Here is a 15,144-nt window from a genome sequence, read left to right as displayed (position 1 = left end):
GAGCTGTCAGTCTTGCCTTTGCTTACAGGGAGATGCCTTGTACCACTGTCACCTCTGCCTCTGCATGACCCATCTAAGAACATCTTTGCTTACATGGGCAGTGCTGAACAGTTTAACAGTATGATTTACCTCTGAGCTCTAGACCACTTGCTGTGCACTGTGCTTGGTAGGATACCAAGTTTATAAGCTTGGTGGGTAGAGGAACTGGAGTGCAAAGGTCATCTACCTGGTTTCTCAGTTATGGCTGCATGATTGACCCTCAGTAAAAACTTTGGGTACACATGAATCCAGTGGCAGTACTTGGAGATTTGTATATGTACATGCCAGAGAGGATTAGCTTCCTAGTCTACCAGAAGAGAACAAATGGAAGTGTTTAGAATGTTCCTAGATTTTAGATTCTGCCTCATGTGAAAATTCACTTTAATTTGTGCTCTCCTGCACACACACACACACACACACACACACACACACACACTGTGGGGTAGAGGGAGTGGGCACTTGAACTGTTCTAAACTCCTGGTCTACCTGTGCCTGCCTCCTGAGTACTGGTGCACCATCATACCCAGCATTCATCTGTCTATTTTCTCATTGTAATAAACTGTCTCCACTTCCTATGTGAGCTTGGCCACTCCTCCTCATAGCTTATCAGAACCCAGAATGATCTTTGGGGACTCTTTGTCTTTACAGTTGGCATCTAAATGATGGTTATTTGGTGGAACGTGCTCAACTTGGTGAGGGGACAGTATCAAGATTTCTTTTTGTTATAGGCTCTTAATGATTTTAAAGTGAGACACTGATCTAAATTAACAACTTTTGGAAGCAGTGAAATGACATGAAGCCCATGCTATTTGTAAAATGCCTCAGGAAGAGTAATGCATTGAATATGTCTGTTCATTGGTTCATTCATTCTGTAGATTGCTTTACTAGGTTTAATGAGGCAGGTATGTTGTTGTTCAGGATGCCCTTGAGCCCTTCTCAGACTCACAAATGCTGAAATTAGAGGGATACTCTACTTGCTTCTGTTTTGAAGAATAGATAAGTATGTGCAGTGCACACATCTGTGTGTGTGTGTGTGTGTGTGTGTCTATAGTTGTTTCTTATCATCAGATGTATAAAAGTTAGAAGAGTTGGTTAACAGGCCTGCAGCATGCTTGAAGGATATGAACATGTAGGTATGTAAGATTGGTGGGAGGAGAGGGGGCGCTCCTCCCAGATGCAGGAAGAGATGCTTGTGTGTCTTGGGTTCTGTGGGAGAATGATCTAGAACAAACAAAGGAAAGCACAGACACACATCTCATTTGACAATTGAATCATCCAACACACTTAGATGTTTGCAAGCCAGGAAGTAGTGAGATTCTCAGATCTCCTCAGAGGCTAGCTAGCTGATACGGATACTCAGTCCACAAAGCATCTGAGGGAGCCCAGTCTCATGAATAACCGTGGAGGGGTGAGGTAGCTCTGCAGCTAAGGTAACTTACTGGTGAGCCTGATGACCTGAGTTCGAGTCCTAGGACCAACATAGTAGGAGGAGATAACTGAGTCCTACAAATTGTCCTCTGACCCTCCCAATATGCTGTAGCACTCAAGCACTCACACATATGTACAAACACAATCACACATGATAAGTAAATAAGATGTAGAAAATAAAATAACAAGAAGACTAACTTTGAATGCCAACCCTTTCCAAGCCCTCAGAGGAATCAAGCAGGAGGTAACACATGTGTGATACTGGCAGATAACTTAGAGTCTTTTTTGTTACAAGGATCCTTATTAGAGTTTCAGACACTTGAGAGTTTTATACAGAGCTGTAAGTGGACACGGCTCACTTAATAGAGTTCTTGTCTTATATGCACTAGGCCCTGGGCTCAATTCCCGGCTCTGCATAAAGACAGGAATGGCGGAGCACGTCTATAATCTCAGCACTCAGGAGGTAGCGACAAGGGGATTAGAAGTTCAAGATTATCCTCGAGTATGCAGCAAATCCAGGGTCAGCCTGGACTACCTGCAGTTCTGAGCAAGATGGCTCAGCAAGCGAAGGTGCTCTGACCTACACACGACTCATGTGATGGAAGCTTCCGGTGAGTTCCTCAGCTGCTACCGTAGGCTCAGCTGCACAGCAGATACTTGTTAAGTGTAATGTCAAAGATTAAACAATGGGTGATGGATGCATGGGTGAATGGAAACTACTCCCCTTCTATTATTTCACCATAATGGTCAACTCAACGGCCTATTATGAGAGGAAATGGATACGTCGTCAAAGTGCGAAGTATTCCTCTAACAAAGAATGGAAAATAGATGTGTGGGTTTGTTTTTGTTGTTGTTTTTGTTTTCTTTTTGACAGGTTGATCCACTGACAAGGAAATCAGACCCTTGTCTCTGTGATCCTAATGTAGCCCTGAGACTATTTCTCCTCACTGTGTGCTCCTACCAGGCCACCTTCATGGGCATGTGACTCGCAAGTCCTGCAAGGTGGCATATTCAGAAGGGCTCACACTTGGTTTACTTCTATATTGTCTGGAATGTCTTAAGTGTCTAACAAAGGGACTTCAGTTTTATTCTTTATCTGCATCTGCAAATCCCACACCAGATCAGGCTCCTGCTGAGGTGGCACCTAAGAAAGCTTACTGAGAAAGCAGGTGTCAAGGGCAGACCTGCGTGTCAGCATTGGCTGGTAACGTGCTTGCATGAGGACTTGGGTTGACTCTCAAAAAAACAGAGTTGGGTATGGCAGCCTGTACTTGGCAAGCACAGACAGAAACAGGCAGACCTCCAGGACTCACTGGTGGCCAGCTAACCTCCTCTCCAAGTTCCAGCAAGTGACAGAGATGCTGTCTCAACAAACAAGGCAGATGTCTCCTGAGGAGTGACACAAAGGTTGCACTCTGGCTTCCACATACACACATGTGCACATACACGTGAAAAGCGACAACCGGCACTCACTTCCCTCGGTCCCCCAAAAATTCTCTGTCAAAGTGGCTGGCCTCACCCACTATCTTCTGTGTTCCTCCAGCCATCCTGGGTGGTATTGTCAATTCCTTGCTTTCTCCAAACCTACCATATTTTCTTATAACACATCCTTTTTGCCCTTAGAATATTTTTTTTCAGGCTCTTGGGTTCCCTCCCCAGCAGTTCATAAGAGGAGTCCCACCCCAGGAACTAGAGATTTTGTTTAATGACTCACTGCTCCTCCTGTGAAGCCCTTTTCCCAGCCATATAGGGTACCTTCCTTCAAACTCACATACATACATACATACATACATACATACATACATACATACATACATATGTATGTATATATATGGGGGGTGTTGATTTAAAGATAGCATATTTCTTAATGGATTTTTCCACACTTGTTTTATTGTGATTAGTCCTTACCCCTTACCCATGGGTCGCCCGTTTCCTCCCTGCCCCAGCTTAAGCCTTTCCAACCCCAGCATTCTCCTTTCTTTTCTTTCGTATTACTTGCAATCTATTATCTCCCTCCCCCATCCCTTAAGATGCCTCTATCCCAATGCTTTTTTTTTTTTTTTTTTCTTTTAGTTTCCTGGCTTCTACAGTAGTTCATGCTGTAACAGAAAACTTAGTTTTAGGATTCACACATGGGAGTAGGACATGTGACTTTTTTTTGTTTTGTTTTTGTTTTCTGTTTTTTTGGGTGTTTTTTTTTTTTTTTTTTTTGCGCCTTAATACCTTACTCAGTATAATTTCTTCCAATTTTACTCATGTGCCTTAAAATGCCATAACTTCATTTTTCTTTCTATCTGAGTAAAATTCTGCTGTGTATATGCACCGTATTGTCATTATCCTTTCACCAGTGGATGAACATCTAGGCCGATTCCACATTCCAGCTGTTGTGAATAGGGTGATGGCGAGCAAGCGCCTCTGCAGTTGTCTCTTTTTTTCACTCCTGCTTCAGCTGCTAGATCAGAGACGGTCCTGGGATGATTGCACAGAGGCCGGCACAGCTGGATCCCGGGTGCTCATAGGAGGCGGGCTGGTCCCCGGTCATAATCAAAGCAGTCAAGGATGAAGTGCGGCTCAAGGATGTGCTCACACTCTCCACTGCCCAGCACAGGCGTGTTATGTGGTTGTTTCTGCAAATATTTGGTGTTGTGTCAGAACACTGTGGGACAAAGTCATGTGTAAGTCACACACAGTCTTAACTCCCTCTAGACACGCAAACTTTTTCACTTGCTGTTCAAATTATATACCCTGTAGTTCAAAAATATTACCATTTTCAAACTAAGAATGTTGTGCTTAAAAAAACAATATAACGTCCCATTCCCAGTGCTTACCGAGTTCTCTGTGTACCAGCCAATCTCACACTTATTTTTTTCAATAACTTATACCTGAGGCTGATACGTAAGTAGAAAATCAATTTTATGTTAATCACAGTCATATTTCCCAATGGACTGTGTCAATATTTGCCTTACTGTTTCAGAAGACAGGAGCAGAGTGTTAAAATCAATGGATCATTTTTCTTCAATATGCGTTTCCTGGGAAGTCGTAGGCCTGTAATCCCGGTACACGGGGAGGCAGCGACAGGAGGATCTCGGTGAGTCTGAGGCCAGCCTGGTCTACAAAGTGAGTCCACGACAGCAAAAGCCACACAGAGAAACCCTGTCTCAAAACAAATAAACAAACAAACATTCCTGGGAAATTTCAATACCTTTGCCTTCTCGAGGTAGGTAGGACCTTCTCAGTTTCAACCTCAGTCTACAGTCTGTCTGGAGATATCTGGACCTTCAGAGGTGGGGACATAAGACCATTAGAGAAAATCCCTATCATGGTAGATAGGAATCATATCTGTGAGGGGTGAATTAATTGCCTTCTATTAACATTACGTCATTTTTATGGCTTTGAAAAAAAAAAAAAAAAGATTAGCTTTAGGGAAAGAGGTTACTTCCACTTTTCCCAGGCTCAAGCTTTGTCCTTTTTCTCTTTCCCGGGACACAGTGTCTCTCAGTACATAAACAGGGAGCTAAGTAGCCGACCCCTTAGGATGTTCTCATTTCAACAAACAGGAATAAACATGCTTGGAGGTTCGCGTGTTCACTACTCCCATTGAGAGTTTTCAAGCAGAAGTTTTGAGAACAAGCGTCTTTCATAATCTCTCAGCTCTGTGGTAGCTGTAGCTGGCATGGACCTTTGCAGGAGTCACAGCTAAGTGTAAAGCTCTTAAGGAGTCTGTCTTCCTAAATTGGAGACTGGTTCCTGGCTTTGGCTCCTTTTGTTCATGAAGCAGAAAAGTTGATTCTTTGTGCCTGAAAAAACAGGCAAGGAAAGTTTCTGAGGGCCAGTTTCCTTACTTATTAAATAAGAGTATCAAGTATATTCTGGGACATAGGCTGTCCCTTCAATGTCTGCATATACAGCAGACAAAGCTGACCCATTGTGAGTGTTCCTGTTCAGCCTAAGTCACCCAGGTGCACTACCAGGTGCACCCAGTTGAGTAGCTCTTGGGTATCTCTGATGTAAGCCACTTATGTCTCCTTAAGTAGATAACATCTAAGGGGTTTTTCTATTTGGGAGCTCGTGTGTGTGTGTGTGTGTGTGTGTGTGTGTGTGTGTGTGTGTGTGTGTGTGTGTGTGTTAGCAGACCAAAATCTTTGGGTCAAAATTAAATATATTTTATAATTTAATTCAAGAAGCAGTATCCAAAGTGAGGCAATAAAAAGGTGCTTATTCAGTGAGCAGATGGAGAGAATTCTCAATTTCCCATTTTATCTTCTGAAAAGTATCCTGATAAATACCTGGCTGAAGTAACTCAACAGTTCTATGGGTGTTGTGTAAAAAAAATGCTCTGAGAGCCCTAAATGTGACATGCCTACTAGGTATTGCTTTTTCACCGCCACTGTCCTCAGGTTGGGGAACCAGGGAGGACTGACAGAGGAAACAGTGGCATTTATTTCCTTTTCTTTCTCCTTCTTGAAAGGCTGACTGAGGGACAGAGCCAAGTCATTTCAGCTGTCTGATGCTTTTTTAACCTGAAAATTAACCACTTTGACAAGTCTTTACAGAATCTGTCCACGCACCCAGACCTTCAGTTGCTATTCCCACAGTTATGAAGATTGGGGGCCTTGGAGCAAGTTTATCCTTTTATGCACTTAATTTTAATTTAGCAAGCTCAGTGATCCTACCTTGTCCATGTTATATCATGCTACAGATGCAGCGGATGAAGAACCCTGAGGCTCTTGGTTTTTGGTAGGGGAATGCATAATTCTGCAGCCTGGTGGGAAGATGTCTTCCCAGAACAAAAGGAGAACGAGACAAGGGTTTTTGGAAGCAGAAGTCCTAAGCTTGATTCCGAAGCATGAGCAGGTATCCAAGAGCTAAAGCAAAGCTGAGAAGTTAGAGAGTAGGTGTGGGTCAGTGAGTGTTGGGAAGAAGATAATGATGCCCCAATGCTAAGGTCTACTACCCGTGGGGTATGCACGGTTCAGACTAGGGAAATATGCACCAATGTCAAATTATAGAGGAAAGGCAGGAAAGACTTCCCTGAGCTGCAAACATTTGGACATGACAGCTGGCATCAGTCACAAGGAGGACGGTGAAGCTCACACTAAGTGCCTGGCACAAAGGGCTGGAGAAATGGCTGTATTAGCAGAATGGTGGACAGCTGAGAACATGGCTTCTGTAACACTGGTGTAGGCATGGTAGGGAATGTAATTCAGAAAGAACTGTTCATGCTGTAGGTAAAAAAAAATCTATTTTCTCCCGAATAAGTCTAGAAATTTTGCCTTAGTTTTCCTCGGTAATCTGAACAGTTTCATAAGATGGCTTTTGTTTTTGAAAAAAAAAAAAAAAACTACAAATATAAATACTGGGGTGGATCTTGAGATATCTAATGATAGCCAAGAAAAATGATGACTTTCAAGATACACTAAATAAATGAAAATAAATAAATAAGATTCTTATCTTTGAAAAAACTTGATTTGTTAGCTAATGGGTTTCTATGTTCTTCTTCAAATCAGAGTATGTGCTACTTTAAGTTACTGGGAATCTACTTTCCAGGGTCAGTTGTAGGGTGTGAAGGTTTCTGCTACTGAAAACTCTTAGGCTCTGAAAAAAGAGAATATATGGGGCACACATTTTAAACATCAACTAGTGACTAGTGGAACTGAAAAATAAAAGTTAGACAAGTGGAAAATAGTAAAACCTAAACAGTGAGCTAGAGCTTTGAACATTAAGTGGCATTCTTAACAGATAGTACTATGTTCAATATTTAACCAATAACAATGATGTTTTGTGGCAACAAAAGGACAATATTTATAGAAAATAATGGAAAATTTACAGATTAACTAGAAATGCTTTTGAAATTTGATGTTAAAATAGCCAAACACAAAAGACTGGTTTAAAAAATAATCATCATATATAGATGGTTAAGTTTTACGAGGACAGTTAATAATAGCTACTAAAATAAAAAATATCTACTGTATAAATATTAATGCCCAACTAAATATGTCACTAATAACAGTTACACTGTAAACATACAAATTATTTTTAAAAACTGCTTCCTGGGTTTTACATTTGCTGTTAAAAAGTAAGAGTTTCAAATTTTATGAAGCACTGAAAACACAGCTTGCCATTTTAGGCCCTGGCTTAGAAGTCTGTTGAGAGTTCGGCACAGGGGTTTGCTGAGGAAAAAGCAAGCAACAGGTTGACATATTCAGCACGGTGTATGCTTCTGTAGTACTGGGGACTGGACCTCATGTTTTATGCGTGCTAGGCAAGCACTCTACCAATGAACTGTATCCTTCTCCCCCAACATGGCATGAATCTGTTATCAGGAGGTGAATCCTGAACAATTTCACACTATGGGACGATTCCAAGATTGTGCCAGATGTTGCCCACATCCACCAAAACTTATAATAAGAAACTAAACCAGGTACGGTAGTGGAAGCATACGCAATCTTATATCATGGGAGATGGGAGCAGGAGGACAGTTGAGTTTGCAGCCAGATTTGACCATATAGCAAATCTCTGGTTAAGGAAAAGAGATAAATGCAAAAGTGATGTATAATTTGGCCATATAACTACCCAGAGACACGCACGATGACGGTGAATTTCAACACAGAAATTCATTTTGGTTTATTTTATGGTGAGACAGGATCGCACTCCGTAGCCGTCTTAGGTATACATGCCTCAGCCTCCACGGGGCTGGGATTACAGGTATGAGCGCCCATGGCCAGCCTAGATTAGATTTAATTTAGAGGAGATATCTGATTGCACAAGAGTTAGCTAAAACCACGAACACTTTCAGGTAAACAGGAGTCCATGGGACCCCACAGAACTGTACAGAAGTTTGAACATGATTTGCCCACGTGTTATTTAGAATGGACTGACAGGTTGTTTGTTGCTTTCATTTGCATTGCTAAAAATATCACAGAAGAAAAATTCATGTTTTACTATTTCATATATAAAAGGATTCTAGTTTGTTTCTTTCTAAAATGTTTTTAGACATGATCTCACTGAGCCCGAGCTGACCCCAAACTCAACTGTGTACATAAAGGGGGCTCTGTGCTCCTTCTGCCTCCATTTCTTAAGCCATGCATCACCGTGCCTAGCTTTTTTCTATTCTTTTCAATTTTCAAAGAAAAATGCTACATAAGATGCAAAATGGCGTTTGAATAAAATAAAAAAAGATTTGTGTGCAAATAATTCTGAAAAATAATTCTATCAGGACCTTCTGGTCACAAAAGATTAGAGTGCGGTGTCCGTTGATGAGCAGTTTGAAGAAACACACCCATCCAGTGCTCTATTTGGTCTTCTTTCATTCATGCCTTGAGATACTTGAAGGTGGCGTTGAAAATACGATGTGAGGCCAGATTTATAAATTTGCTCCCTTTAAGTTCCCATCACCTGTGATTAAACATATTTGTCTTTTCTATAGAGGACAGCCAAAGGGCAGTAATGAAGGCAGCAAGGCATTACACTGTCTGAAGGGAAGCAAAGCCAGGTTCCAGTGAAATTAGGGCAAATGCAATGACCTGTATTAACTCCCCAGATTGCTCCTCTCCCTCCTCTGTGCACACTGGGATCTTTTAGATACCAGACTTCAGTGGAAGGATCTACTTCTCCAAGTTTTTTGATTTTTTAAACTTTGGGCAGTTTGTTACTAAGATTATGGCTTTGCTTATTTTTGTTGTGTTGGGACCCTATTTATGAGTGGCTTTAGGAACTCATCGGTTCACGTTTAGTTCATGCTTTCTTTCTCTTATTCCATGTTTACTAACCCAAAGGAGGACCAAGACTCAGTGTACAGGTTCCTAAAGCACAGCTGGAGCCAGACAGGTAACCTTCGACTTCAGTTTCCTTTAAGGCAGACATTGCCGCCTTCCGGTTGTTTTCAGGACTGAGTGACGTCACATTAGCCATTCTAACAAAGTATCCTCCACACAAAACAGAAACCCATGAGTGCGTGCGTGCGTGCGTGCGTGCATGTGTGTATGTGTCAGAGAACAACTTCTGGGAGTCAGTTCTCTCCTTCTCCCATGTGAGTTCCCAGGACCGAACTCACGTCATCCAGCTTAATGACAAGCACCTCTGTATGGGGATGCGCCTCTGCAGTCCATGAATAAAAATATTGTGGCTGCTGAATTGTCTCATCCCTATCCCCAACCTCACCCTTATCTTCTCTGCATTTCCTTTCCTTTCTTTTCATTTTGTTTTTGTTTTTTGTTCTGGAGATCAAACCTAGGGCCGCAGGGCCTCAGCGTATTATACAACTGTTCGGCCTTTGAGCTAGCTATATACCCAGCCTCTCAATTTCTATCAGCTATGGAAATAGGAGGGACATGACTAAGATAATAAGAGACAGGAATTCTTTTCAAATGATGTATTATCAAGTTGCATGAAAATTTTCAAGAAGGTCAGGATACTAGAGCCACAGTGTCTCTAAATCTGTGCAGTTATGAAATGACTTAAAGGATTCCAGTGGTTCTCGACCTTCCTGATGCTGTCACCTTTTAATAAGTCCCTCGTGTGGTGAGTCCCAACCATAAAGTTATTTTTGTTGTTGCTTCCTAACTGTAGTTTTGCTAGTTAGCAATCATAATGTAAATATCTGTGTTTTCTGATGGTCTTAGGTGACTCCCATGAAAGGGGTCATTTGATCCCCATATTGTTTGTGACCCATAGGTTGAGAACAGACCGTGAACTTCTTGGGTTCAGAATGTGTCCCATTTATTTCTAGCGACGCTGTATGAACCAGCAGAGAGTGTGGGCTAGGACTGGTAGTGTTGTCGGAATAAGACATGGTAAAAGAGGAGCCTTTGGAATTCTGAGCTGGTTCTCCAGTTTCCTTTCTGTGGCTGTGATAAAATATCCTGACAAAAAGCAACACAGCAGTGGAAGGGGCTTTTGTTGCTTATAATTATAAATTAGTCCATTATTGGTGGGCAATATTGGCCAGCAAACCACATCTCAACCAAGATGAAGAGCAAACAGAAACCAATGTACTCATGCTGCCCATTTCTGCTTCCAGCTTCCATCTACCTTTCTCCTGTCTCCTAGCAACAAATCTCCTCCTAAGGAATGGTGCTACCCACGGTTGGCTGAGTCTTCCTACATTAACTAACACTCAAGACTGTCACCCATAGACCAACCCACACACAAACCTGATCTAAGAAATCCCTTGGTTGAGAGTCTCTGCTCTGGTCAATCTATGTTGTGGCAAGTTGACATTTAAAAACCAACCAGCACAAATAGGAATTAAGATCACTACAAATGTTCCTGTTGATCCCGATGAGTGAAGAACTGAGAAAGAGCAGAAATAATGAATCACTGAGGCCAAGAGTGCTGGAGTTGGCCCCTGAGAAGGGACTGGGCCATCAGGGTGAATTCAGCAATGGTAAGTCACAGGGAGTGGATTCTACCTGAGCAATCTACATCCTGGCATGAGCACTCATCCCACAGAGACCCCAAGTACAGCCCATCCCAGAATACTTCTCAATCTAGTAAAAAAGATTGGGGCAAATTTGTTCCCTAAGATGTTTAGTATTTAAAGAAAACACTTAGCAACCAAGACACAAACAAAGAAACAGAACATACAAAGTACATGGAATTTTAAGACCTTGTCAATGTTATTTGCATTCACTTTTCTACCTACCACCTTCGGGACACCAGCGACTCTGCAAACATGCCTTCTAGATTTTCCAGTCAGTAACAGAAACTGGTCTCCTGTGTCCGTGTCTATTCATTTACCTGCTGGCTTCATCCCCTGTCATAGATAATTATATTCAACAGCAATGTGAAATCAAAGCCTGGTTAGGATACAGCAAAGATGCTTAGACATACACCCATCAGGAAGTGAAAATGCCCAAGCTCTGGATGGATGCTTATTTTAGAAGATATCCTAATTGGGCTGGGTAGAGGTCAAAACTGGCACCCGCTGAGCACTTGCAAGGATGCATGAAAAGAGAGAGGCTGAACTGCTGAGAGTTGTGAGAGCTTAGCACTTTAAAAAATAGTGACAGATTCATCCAGATAGGGAGAAAGAAAAGATGACAGGAGACCCTGGGAAGGAAGAAAACCCCAGTCACAGCACATAGACAGAGTCTTTAGGAGACATCAGCTATAACAAACCCCTATGGGTCAAAAGTTGGGGCTTTAGGACAGGAGTGACCAGTGAGCACTTAAGAGGGTTTCTCTTTTTTCTGACATCTAATGAAATCCTGTTCTACTCAACAGGCATATGTGCTAACTAGACTTTGGCAAGTGGAAGGTTGTGGAGTTTGGTTGCAGAAATCAATAACACAGCTACACGATGAGTTATTATTTACTGGGGTTCTAGAGAGAATGACACTAAAGAACGCAGCCCCCTATGGGTTTTCCTGGAGAATCCCAGAGGGTTGAGAGAGATGTGATCTGGCAGGCTTTGTTGATGGGTTTGCCCTGACACTCAACAGTAGAACATTTCCAAGTCATTTTTCTATGTGGTTAGAATTCATTTTGTTTTTAAGAACTCTTGTCTGAGTGTTCTTTCCTTATCAAGGCCATTTGTCCAAACCTAGACCTCCTTCCTCAGAACCAGTAAACTCCTGCCCTCTGCTTCAGGCTTTGCCTGTGTGTCTGTCCCAACTGGAGCTCCCAGTGGTTCAGCTGACAGCTCTGCCATGTGCTTTAGTTATTGACAAATTTTTTTAAATCTATATACAAATTTCTTTCAATATGATGTTTTGACCCACACCTGTGGCATATGCTGATCAAATGCACCTTCTCCTTAACATAATTTTTATATTTAATTATTTATTTATTGGTGTTGTTTGTGTGTGAATGTACAATGCACATATGGATGTCAGAGTACAGTTTGTGGGAATCAGTTCCTGCCTCCCACCGTGTGGGTCTTAGGACTGAACCCGGGTTGTTACACTTGGATGCAAGTCCCCCTACTCATGTCGCCATCTTGTTGGCCCTCCGCACAACTCTTTCCTCCTCTTCCCAATTCTTAGTAATCACTACTGCCCTTCTGACTTAGCTACTTTTCTATTATTCTGAAGAGACATTATGACCAAGGCAATTTTTAAAAGAAAGCATTTTAATTGGGGATTTGTTTAAAGTTTCAGACGGTGAGCTATGGCCATCGTGTTTCGGAGCTTGGCGGCAGGTGGTCCAAACCTGGCAGCATGGATCTGGAGCAGGAGCTGGTACCTTATATCTGCTGCACAGGTTGGAGGCAGAGAACCAGAGGGGTTAGCAATGGTGTAGGCTTCTGAAACCCCAAAGCTCACCCCCAGTGCTACACCTCCTCCAACAAAGCCGTCCCTCCTAATTCTCCCCCAAACAATTGCAACAACTAGGGACCAAGCATTCACATATACGTCAGCTTCCATACCTGAAAGACAGAACAGAACAAAACATGTAAACTTGTCTTCCTATATTGGTTTATGCCACTTAACATAAATATTTCTAGTCCCATCTATTTTACAGCGAATGTCCGGGTTGCAGTGGTGTGTGTATGGGGAGGGGAGGTAGATAAAACACCAGTGTGCGTGGGAGCTTTGTTTTTCTTATCCATTCTCCTGTTACTGGGCACCTAGCCTGATTCCATATCCTGTTGTGATCCGTGCTGCAGTAAACGTGGACACACAGGTAACTCTGCTTTGCTGGTTTGCTTTTCTCTGTCTATCTAGCCAGAGATGAGCTAGCTGGATTACACGCTAGATCTAATTTTAGTTTTCCAAGAACTCAACTGTGTTACACAGTTGCTGTACCAATTTTCATTCCGCTGACAGTGTGTACATTCTGTTTTCTCAACATCCTTACCAGTTTCTTTTTTGTTTCCTTCTTTCTTCCCAGTTCCTTCTCTTTTCCTTTCCCTCCATCCCTATTCCTTCCTTCCTTCCTTCCTTTTTATTTTTTGTTTGTTTGTTTTTGGCTTTTGCCTTTTTGATAATAGTCAATCTCCCTGGGGTGAGATGCTATCTCATCATAGTTTTGATTGGCATCTCCTTCACAGTTAATGATACATGTTATTTTTCTCACATCGTTGGCTTTCTAGGTCAGCTTGTACACATTGTTTCTTCTTTTGAGTACTGTTAATTTATGTCCTGTTCCCATTTTTCCTTTTTTTTCTTCTCTTTTTTTTCTTTGCCAACTTTTAAAAGTAGGTTCTTGTTTTGTGTTGCTGAGTTTTGAAACTTTACTATCTCTCAGATGACAGATACATCAGCTCATCCTCCAAGCTGTTCCTTCAGCATTGTTTCCTTTGTTGTAAGAAGGCGCGCACTCTCTCTCTCCCTCCCTCCCTCCCTCCCTCTCTGCAATGTAGTCTCATTTGTTATTTTTTGCTTATTTTCCTGAGTTTCTACAACTACCCAAGGCCTTTAAGTGCTCCCTCTGCTCAGCTTCAGTCTCATATTTAGTTCTTTCATCCATCTTGAACTGATGCTTATATGGGGTGAGAAATAGAGGTCAAGGTTCCATCTTCCCTGTGTGAATACCCAGGCTTCCCAGCAGCATTGCTTAGGTGCTGTCTTTCTCTAACACAAGCCTCTGGTACCACTGTTGCAAGTCAGTTGACTAAGGACAGACCCACTTATTCCTAAGTTTATGACTGTCCTATTGGTCTGTGTCCCGCCTCTGTGCTCGGTACCATATTATTCCGGTCACTATGGCTCTATAGAATGTTTTGTAACCAGATGTCTGGATGCTGACAGCTTTGTTCTTTTTGTTCAAGATTGCTTATTTGGGGTCTTCTGTGTTTCTGAATAAATTTTAAGATTTTTTTCTAGTTCTGCTATGAGTGTCGTTGCTATTTTTAGAAGCACTATATTAGATTTGTAGATGACCCTGAGTGTGCACATTCTAACAATATTAATTCTTCTCATCTAGAAACAGTGCTTTATAATTTCCATTATAGAAGGCTTTCCTTGGCTATATTTATTAGTAGTGCTTATTTATGTATTTATTGACTTATTATAGCTATTGTCAATTGACTGATTTAATGATTTCTTTCTCAGTAAAATCACTGCCAATATGTAGAAAAGCTTCTGAGTTTTAACATCTCTTTACTTACTGAGTTAGTCATGTTTTGGTAGAAGTTCTGATGAAGGTTCTTGTTTATGTACCATCATATCTTTGGCAAATTGGGATGATTTGACTTCTTTCCTAACGGTATGGTTTTAATTTCATTCTCTTGCCCAACTGCTCTGGCTAAACTGTCTAGTACTACATTGAGTAAAGGTGTCAGCCGTGGAAACCCCTCTGTCATTACTGATCTTGGAAGAAATGCTTTCGTCTTCTCCTCTTTCACATAGTGTTGGCTGTGGATTCATCATCTATAGCCTTTGTTATGTTGAAGCACTTTTCTGCTCATTTCAGGACTTTAGTCATAACATGTATGGGGGTCATGTAGGAATGTGCGCAGCCAAGTGTGAATGTCCGTGTGTATTCACACAGAGGCCACAGGTCCATGGAGGGCATGTAGGAATGTGCGTAGCCAAGTGTGAATGTCCGTGTGTATTCACACAGAGGCCACAGGTCCATGGAGGTCATGTATGAATGTGTGTATCCAAGTGTGAATGTCCGTGTGTATTTACACAGAGGCTACAGGTCCATGGAAGTCATGTATGAATGTGTGTATCCAAGTGTGGATGTCCGTGTATATTCACACAGAGGCCCCAGGTCCATGTCAGGTGTCAA

The sequence above is a fragment of the Acomys russatus genome, chromosome 11 (assembly GCF_903995435.1).
Source record: "Acomys russatus chromosome 11, mAcoRus1.1, whole genome shotgun sequence".
NCBI classification, from domain to species: domain Eukaryota; kingdom Metazoa; phylum Chordata; class Mammalia; order Rodentia; family Muridae; genus Acomys; species Acomys russatus.
The sequence above is the reverse complement of the archived record's forward strand: the minus strand, read 5'-3'. Positions refer to the sequence as shown.